Here is a 9030-nt window from a genome sequence, read left to right as displayed (position 1 = left end):
GATTAAGTTTATCAAATACGGTTCGTGTCAGTATCCCTGGAACTGATTTTGCTTACCTGAGAATTTCGTGATGATGGTGAATGTTCTTTACCAGTTGTGGATACATACTCATGCCCTCTAATGACACGTGCTCAGTACTTTGAAGATAATCATTGCTTTCAACGGTCCGCCCGTCGCGTTTAGGTACAGTCCGACGATTCCTCTGTTGACATTCCGTTCCTTGAACAGTAAGGCGATCCTTGTGCATGACTGTAATGTTTCCGTTCAGAACTTCTAGCTCAGCTGCCACCACCAGCATTATGTGAATAAAGAAGGCGTCCACGCAAGTAGCAGACTGCGTCCCTACTAGCAGGCAGAAAGCTTGAACAACATAGAGTACTTCATACGAGGGTGACAGATACATATACTCAGGGAACCAGAGGGGTACGGGGAACTGGCGAGCAGGTTCAAGTGACTCCTGGTCCGAGGCGAGGAAAGCGCGAGCCAGCAGCGGAGTGGAAAGCCACGCGACCAGCCCCTGGATGAGAGCCACCTGCGGAAAGAAGCAAGCTTTGTACATATCTGGCTGAGCTACGTTGCAGCCAGACACTGACAGCCTGGCCTCAGTAACAACTAAGTTCTGCAATAAATAAAGGGTGATTCATAACGTTCTTCCGATTTCACAAGAGTAGGTCTTCTACACGAACGAAGATAAAAGTGTAGGGTGGACTTTATCATAAGCGTAGACTTAGAAAGCTTTTTTTTTTCAAACGAAGAAATCGATTTTACAAGATTATACAGGGTGGTCCGTTGATCGTGACCGGGCCAAATATCTCATGAAATAAGCGTCAAACTAAGAAATCTACAAAGATCGAAACTTGTCTAGCTTTAAGCGGGAAACCAGATGGAGCTATGGTTGACCCGCTAGATGGCGCTGCCATAGGTCAAACGCATATCAACTGCGTTTTTTTAGATACGAACCCACATTTTCTATTACATATTCGTGCAGTACGTAAAGAAATATGAATGTTTTAGTTGGACCACTTTTTTCGCTTTGTGATAAATGGCACTGTAATAGTCACAAACATATGGCTCACAGTTTTAGACGAACAGTTGGTAACAGGTAGGTTTTTTAAATAAAAATACAGAACGTAGGTACGTTTGAACATCTTATTTCGGTTGTTCCAATGTGATACATGTACCTTTGTGAACTTACCATTTCTGAGAACGCATGCTGTTACAGCGTGATTACCTGTAAATACCACATTAATGCAATAAATGCTCAAAATGATGTCCGTCAACCTCAATGGATTTAGCAATACGTGCAACGACATTCCTCTCAACAGCGAGTATTTCGCCTTCCGTAATGTTCGCACATGCATTGACAATGCGCTGACCCATGTTATAAGGCGTTGTCGCTGGATCACGATAGCAAATGTCCTCCAACTTTCCCCACAGAAAGAAATCCGGGGACGTCAGATCCGGTGAACGTGCGGGCCACGGTATCGTGCTTCGACGACCAATCCACCTGTCATTAAATATGCTATTCAGTACCGCTTCAACCGCACGCGAACTATGTGCCGGACATCCATCATGTTGGAAGCACATCGCCATTCTGTCATGCAGTGAAACATCTTGTAGTAACATCGGTAGAACATTACGTAGGAAATCAGCACACATTGCGCCATTTAGATTGCCATCGATAAAATGGGGGCCATTTATCCTTCCTCCCATAATGCCTCACTATACATTAACCCGCCAAGGTCGCTGATGTTCCACTTGTAGCCATCGTGGTTTTTCCGTTGACCAATAGTGCATATTACGCCGGTTTACGTTACTGCTCTTCCTGAATGACGCTTCGTCGCTAAATAGAACGCGTGCAAAAAAGCTGTCATCGTCCCGTAATTTCTCTTGTGCCCAGTGGCAGAACTGTAGACGAAGTTCAAAGTAGTCACCATGCAGTTCCTGGTGCATACAGATATGGTACAGTTGCAATCGATGTTGATGTGTCATTCCCAACACCGACGTTTTTGAGATTACCGATTCTCGCGCAATTTGTCTGCTACTGAAGTGCGGATTAGCCCCGACAGCGGCTAAAACACCTACTTGGGTATCATCATTTGTTGCAGGTCATGGTTGGCGTTTCACATGTGACTGAACACTTCCTGTTTCCTTAAATAACGTAACTATCCGGCGAACGGTCCGGACACTGGGATGATGTCGTCCAGGATACCGAGCAGCATACACAGCACACGCCCGTTGGGCATTTTGATCACAACAACCATACATCAACACGATATCAACCTTTTCCGCAATTGGTAAACGGTCCACTTTAACACGGGTAATGTATCACGAAGCAAATTTCCGCACAGGCGCAATGTTACGTGATATCACGTACTTATACGTTTGTGACTATTACAGCGCCATCTATCACAAAGAGAAAAAAATGGTCCGACTAAAATATTCATATTTCTTTACGTACTACACGAATATGTAATAAAAAATGGGGGTTCCTATCTAAAAAAAAACCACAGTTGATATCCGTTTGACCTATGGCAGCGCTATCTAGCGGGCCAACCATAGCGCCATCTGGTTTCCCCCTTCGAGCTAGACAAGTTTCGTTCTTTGTAGTTTTTTCGTTTGACGCTTATTTCGTAAGATATTTGGCCCGGTCACTATCAATGGACCATCCTGTATATTTCATATCTACGTACATACGAGAGGCATTCTATAAACAATGCAATACATTTTTTTCTCGACCTGTTTCGGTAGAAAAGACGCGGAATGTGTTGTGGGACATCGTTGGTTATTCCCGTTACAGACCCTATAGTTTCATGGAGTTGCGATAGGGGTGGCGCTATACGTAGTCTTTAAAATGACGGCCGTAGCGGAGGTGCGTTCCAAGCAAAGAGCTGTCATTGTGTTTCTTTTGGCGGAAAACCAGAGCATAGCACGTACTCATAGGCTGCTTGTAGAATTATATATGACGGTAGTATCTGTTCCCGAAAGAACAGTTACCGTGGATGACCATGCAGCTAGAAATGAAATGATAATTAAATGGACACCCTAGCTGCAAACATGCGTTGATGTACTTCAACGGGGACAGTTGAAAATGTGTGCCCCGACCGGGACCCGAACGCGGGATCTCCTGCATACATGGCAGACGCTCTATCCATCTGAGCCACCGCGGGCACAGAGGATTGTGCGTCTTCAGGGACTTATCCGTTGCACGCTCCCCGTGAGATCCACATTCCCAACATGTCCACACCACTACATTCGTAGTGCGCCTAATAGATGTTTGCCCATCATATGTCCCCAATGAAGTACATCAACGCTTGTTTGTCCCCAATGAAGTACATCAACGCCTGTTTGCAGCCAGGGAGTCCATTTAATTATCATTTCATTTCTAGCAAAGCTGCATGGTCATCCACGGTAACTGTTCTTTCGGGAACAGACACTACCGTCATATATAGTTAAAATATGGCTTCCCGGCCATTGACCTTCTTGTGCGAACGCACACGCTATGCCCGAACTCGTACGGGACTTGTTAGATTAATCTGCCACGATAATGTGTATGGTGGACAAACATCTATTAGGCGCACTACGAATGTAGTGGTGTGGACATGTTGGGAATGTGGATCTCACGGGGAGCGTGCAAGGGATAAGTCCCTGAAGACGCACTATCCTCTGTGCCCGCGGTGGCTCAGATGGATTGAGCGTCTGCCATGTAAGCAGGAGATCCCGGGTTCGAGTCCCGGTCGGGGCACACATTTTCAACATGTCCCCAATGAAGTACATCAACGCCTGTTTGCAGCTAGGGTGTCCATTTAATTATCATTTCATGCTTGTAGAATGTTTGCAGAGACCCGCCAGTGAACACAAGCTCGGTGAATCGAAAGGGGAGGTGTCTTCCCTCATCGCAACAGGGTCGCACGAACCTGACCGATCTCCAGCGTTCCGGCGCGCAGCACACAGCTATGACTCCCGCAGTGTTGGAACATGCGGACACTCTCATTGGAGGTGATCGACGCCTCTCAGTTAAACAGCTCGTCGCGCAATTGGAGGTCTCTGTTGCAGACATACTCGTCCACCAATAGGGGCCCCCAGAGGTTTGTGCCACTGAGTTCCTCGCGGCCTAAAAGAAATCAATAAACGTTTCCCTTCTGTTTGGCCCAATGAAGAATGCACTCCGCTGGAAACCATCGCATTGAACGGAGATTATGTTTAAAAATACGATTTTGTAGTAAAAAGAGTGGGGAAAAATATAGTGTACTGGAATCCTGCATTAAACTAACCTGCTTTAAGAAAGAACTATGTAGCATTGCTTATTGAACGTCCATCGTAAAACCTTTGGCGACTTTTTTTACAATTACTTTTACAATCAAAAATTTTACTTAAGTCTCACAAATGTTAGTGTGGCCCACATCACACGCATAACAAGAAAACAATCAACAGAACGATAGTTAAACTCGTTACATATTTTTAGCGAGCGCATCTGGGGTTACTGTGTTCACTGTGTCGTTGTTTTCCCAAAGTCGTTGGAACCGAAGACACGTAAATGAAATATTTCACAGACACCCACAATGAAAAATTTCATACGACGAGAAGAGATGAAATTGGAGGCCAATGGTGCATCATTCGTTGAGGCAGCTCATTGTGATCAAAATGCTCGTAGTGCAGCTATCAGTTCTGTGATGCTACGCCTCGTTGAGAAATGGAGTTTTCATCATATAATGAACTTTCAGATTCGATGAATAAATTGAAATACACCGGAAGTTTCTATCTCTATTCGAGTAGTAGACATAGTGTTGTGAAATCGAATGATTTTTTTCACAATCCGTGTGTCTCATTTTCTGAAGCTGTTTTTCACTTACATGTAAAATAATTTACATATTATCTGTTGTCTCGTAATAATTCAGCAAGTCCTCTCATGTGGAAATATACATGTAAATGGTTCAAATGGCTCTGAGCAATGTGGGACTTAACTTCCGAGGTCATCAGTCCTCTAGAACTCAGAACTACTTGAACCTAACTAACCTCACACACATCCATGCCCGAGGCATGATTCGAACCTGCGACCGTAGCGGTCGTGCGGTTCCAGACTGTAGCGCCTAGAACCCCTCGGCCACCCCGGCCGGCAAATATATATGTAAGCTTTGAGTTTCTGTGTTCATATAACGTCATGCCACATTTAGCAGACAGATAGTCCTCATTGGCCACTACACTCTAGGAGGCAAAAAAACCACCACGAAGGAGTTGCCCAAATGGGACAGATAGAAATGGGTAAATGTACTGACGAACAAATCGGATGATTTATTCAAGAGAAAAAGTTTCACGTACTGAGCAAGTCAACAACGGGTTCCTCCACCTCAGGTCCTCATGCAACAAGTTATTCGGCTTGGAATTGATTGGTAGAGTTGCTGTCTCCTGAGGGACATCGTGCCAAATTCTGTCCAACTGGCACAGTAGATCGCCCTGACCCCAATGCTCCAATTGTTCTGTGTTGGGAAGTGGTCTGGCTGGCCACCTTGTTGGCGAAGGTATTGTTTGACAAGCATGAAAACAAGCATCAGAAGCTCTGGCAGTGTGCGGGCGGGCATTATCTTGTTCAAGTGTAACCCCAGGATGGTTTGTTACGAAGCTCAACGAAACGAGTCGTAGAATATCGTCGTCGTGCCGCTGTGCTGTAAGGGTACCGCGGATGTCAACCAAAGGGGTTCTGTTATGCAATGAATTGACATCCCAGGCCATTACGCCTCGTTGTCGGGCCGTATGGCGGGTGACAGTCAGATTGAAATCCCACCGCTCTGCGGGAAGTCTCCCGACAGGTCTGCGGCCTGGAATCTTATTGACTGGAGTAGAATTGTCTTCAGCGATGAGTCGCGCTTGGAACTGAGCCCCCATGACCAGTGAAGATGTGCCTGGAGACGTCCCAGACAGTGATGAGATATCAGCCTGTCTTTTGTCGGTCATGCGGCCCGACAACCTGGAGTTATGGTCTGCGGTGCCATTTCCTCTCGTAGCAGGGCTCCTTTGGTGGTCATCTACGGTACCCTTACAGCACAGCCGTAAGTCGACGATATTCATCACCTCGTTTGCTCGCCCTTCGTGTCAGACCATTCGGGCTTACATTTCAGCAAGATAAAGCACGCCCTCAAATGACGGGTATTTCTACTGCTTGCCTTCGTGCTTGTCAAATTCTGTCTTCGTCGGCAAGGTCGGCAGATCCGTCCCCAACTGAGAGCGTCTGGAGAATTGTGGGCAGGGCCTTCCAACCAGCTCCACACTTTGACGACCATATGTGCCAACTGGGCAGATTTGGTACGATATTCATTAGGAGGATATCCAACAACTCCAACAATGAATGTCAAGTTGAATTACTGCTTGCACTGTGACGACAGGGCACCAACGCACTACTGACTTGCTTAATTTATGAATCACTTTCTCTTGAATAAATCATCAATTTTTTCTGAAATCATAATGATTTGTTTGTCTGCACATGTACATTAATTCCTACCGATTATCTTCCCATTCGAATAATTTCCTACTATTGCGTTTTATTTAACTTTTTTCATATCTTAGAGTGTATATGTATCTACTTAGGGGCGCCAGAGCTTATGTGCTTACGTATCAAATTTCATGAAAATACGAATAGGTCAAATGACAAATCATCTGAAAAGCAGAACAGTTTAATCAATGCTCAGCTTACTGATAGAATCACTAGGGATATTAACGTATTTATTACTTATAATTAGATCGTTACCACGAAACGGACTGCTGAGCTTTACTTTAGACCAATGGAGATGTACAATGTGATCAAACTAGTCAACGGTCACACTTTTTCTACGACAAGTTCGTATTTAAATGTGGAGAACACCATACAATTTGTGTTGTATTCTTTCCGCTGTAAATGATGATGAATGTTGTTCGTGCTTGGGCTTACACGTTCAAAACCACTTGATATAAAAGTTACCTACGTGTAGAGGAATGTCATATTGTCAAATAAGCTGACTTGCTCTACTGTGATCATCTAATGGAGAACAATGTGAAATGCTGGAGGTTCTTTAACGATAGTATTGTTTTCAGCGTGTTCTGTGAAAGAAGACTGTAGAACACTGAAAGTGGAACTAAGGACTGCAGTTATTATTAAGTGCCAGTAATGAAATAAAAGGGTAGGCATAGCTTGTACCAGATGGCTGCATCCTCTGAGGTGATAATGCTCCGTGTCAGATGGCTGTCAGTATGCAAGATAGGCGTGATGAGCATGAGAATGAAGGAACACGTACTCCCCAGCGTCGAAACGTTTGTCTGTAGATATAAGTGAGACATTAAAGTGTGTACTGCAAAAATAATTAAAGGTGTATTGGGATACTGAAGCATCTCTCAAGAATGTCAACACTTTTTATGTAAGAATTGATATAAAATCCCACTGATCACAATTCATGGTTTACATGTGATCCTTAGGTAAGTTAGGCCTATTTCGGGGAGCGACATATTGGGTGGGTGTCCATATTATTATATGCAACCTCAGTAGACAGTTATGAAAGATAGCACAGATGATATAATGGTAGAAATTACGTAAACTTGAGATAGAGCCCTTACACAAAGCAAGCGCGCTTCTTGTTGCCACATCCTAAAGCTAAAAGTTTTGCTGATGAACGGATCTCCATCATACAGTCGTTTCTGTTTCGCATCACATTAAAAATTTAAATATTACTTTACTAATCATATTTTTAAACGTTGTTTTTGGATATGTGTAACATTTACACTGAGTGTTGGTCAGTACCTGCATGAATATGTACAGGCGGCGTGACAGCTTTTGGTTTCGGCTCCGGATCCTGTGACTGCTTTGGACGTTACCATAACTTCCCCTGACGTCGGAAAGAATCTGCAGCAGCTCTCGCAGGGCGTCACGTTTGCAGATGAAGAACGCAACCTACAAACAGCACCGATTGCCACAGTAGCACTTGGTTACAGTAGCAGCGACGAAGGGGTTATTCAAATGGCTCTGAGCACTATGGGACTCAACTGCTGAGGTCATTAGTCCCCTAGAACTTAGAACTAGTTAAACCTAACTAACCTAAGGACATCACAAACATCCATGCCCGAGGCAGGATTCGAACCTGCAACCGTAGCGGTCTTGCGGTTCCAGACTGCAGCGCCTTTAACCGCATGGCCACGTCGGTCGGCACGAAGGGGTTAACTCATATAGGCCTACAAAGTCTAAAACGATACTGCTAACTAATAGTGAGGTTACAATACACTTTGCTAGTACTTTTACCAAAGCGTGCAATAACGACTCGAACAAATGGTAGAACAACTATGCCACTGAATGCAAATAGGACATTACCCAACAATTCATCTTACTAGAAGGAGTGTTGTGTGTAGATTACACTGGAATACAGTTACTCACTGTGTCTACAGGAAAACGTCGTTCTACTTTCCTAGACGCTAGGGCGCTAGCACGTAATTACCTGATCAGCAAAGCCCATTGCGTCTGTTGCGGACTGCTAATACGACTGCATCTTTCCTGTCACATAATGGCAGCCTTGTACTGTGATTAATTGATGAGATAATGAGACGGACATTTTATTAATAAGTAATTGTCTGTTCTGACCCGGCGTTACTTTCTGCTTCACTAATTGTTCTTTGTATGTTGTTTTCATAGTTATTGGCCTACTTCTAAAGAAGTGAATTATCTATGAATGTATTCTAATATGTAAAGTTCTTGCTTGTAAATATATTATTGTTATGAAAATAACTACGATGTAATAGTTTATTGTAAATCGATTCAAGTGCGAGGCCCAGTTAGGGTTAAAAGTGACCTGTGTTGACAGCGGAAGAAGAAATGACGACTTCTTGACGGCTAAGAAAGACTTGCAGTGGACATAGGCCAGTGTTAACGGTCTTATGAAATTCGGTAATGCGGAAAAGTGAAGGAACAGGAAGTTGGAGTGTGTCTCGCTAAAATGAGTGTTAAATGATGTGCCTGTCGACATAGCAAAAGGTGAACTGGGTTTCGAGAAGTACCGTCGCGTATTCAAAATTTCC

At 44.1% G+C, this 9030-nt stretch overlaps 1 non-coding gene across 1 annotated transcript; it reads left to right on the top strand.

The window, feature by feature from the left end:
• Positions 1-3670: 3670 nt before the first annotated feature.
• On the top strand, positions 3671-3745 carry Trnat-ugu. Its single transcript has one exon. It is a non-coding gene; the product is annotated as a tRNA-Thr (tRNA).
• The last annotated feature ends 5285 nt before the right edge of the window (positions 3746-9030 follow it).

This window comes from Schistocerca piceifrons, chromosome 1 (genome assembly GCF_021461385.2).
Source record: "Schistocerca piceifrons isolate TAMUIC-IGC-003096 chromosome 1, iqSchPice1.1, whole genome shotgun sequence".
NCBI lineage: Eukaryota > Metazoa > Arthropoda > Insecta > Orthoptera > Acrididae > Schistocerca > Schistocerca piceifrons.
The sequence above is the reverse complement of the archived record's forward strand: the minus strand, read 5'-3'. Positions and strand labels throughout refer to the sequence as shown.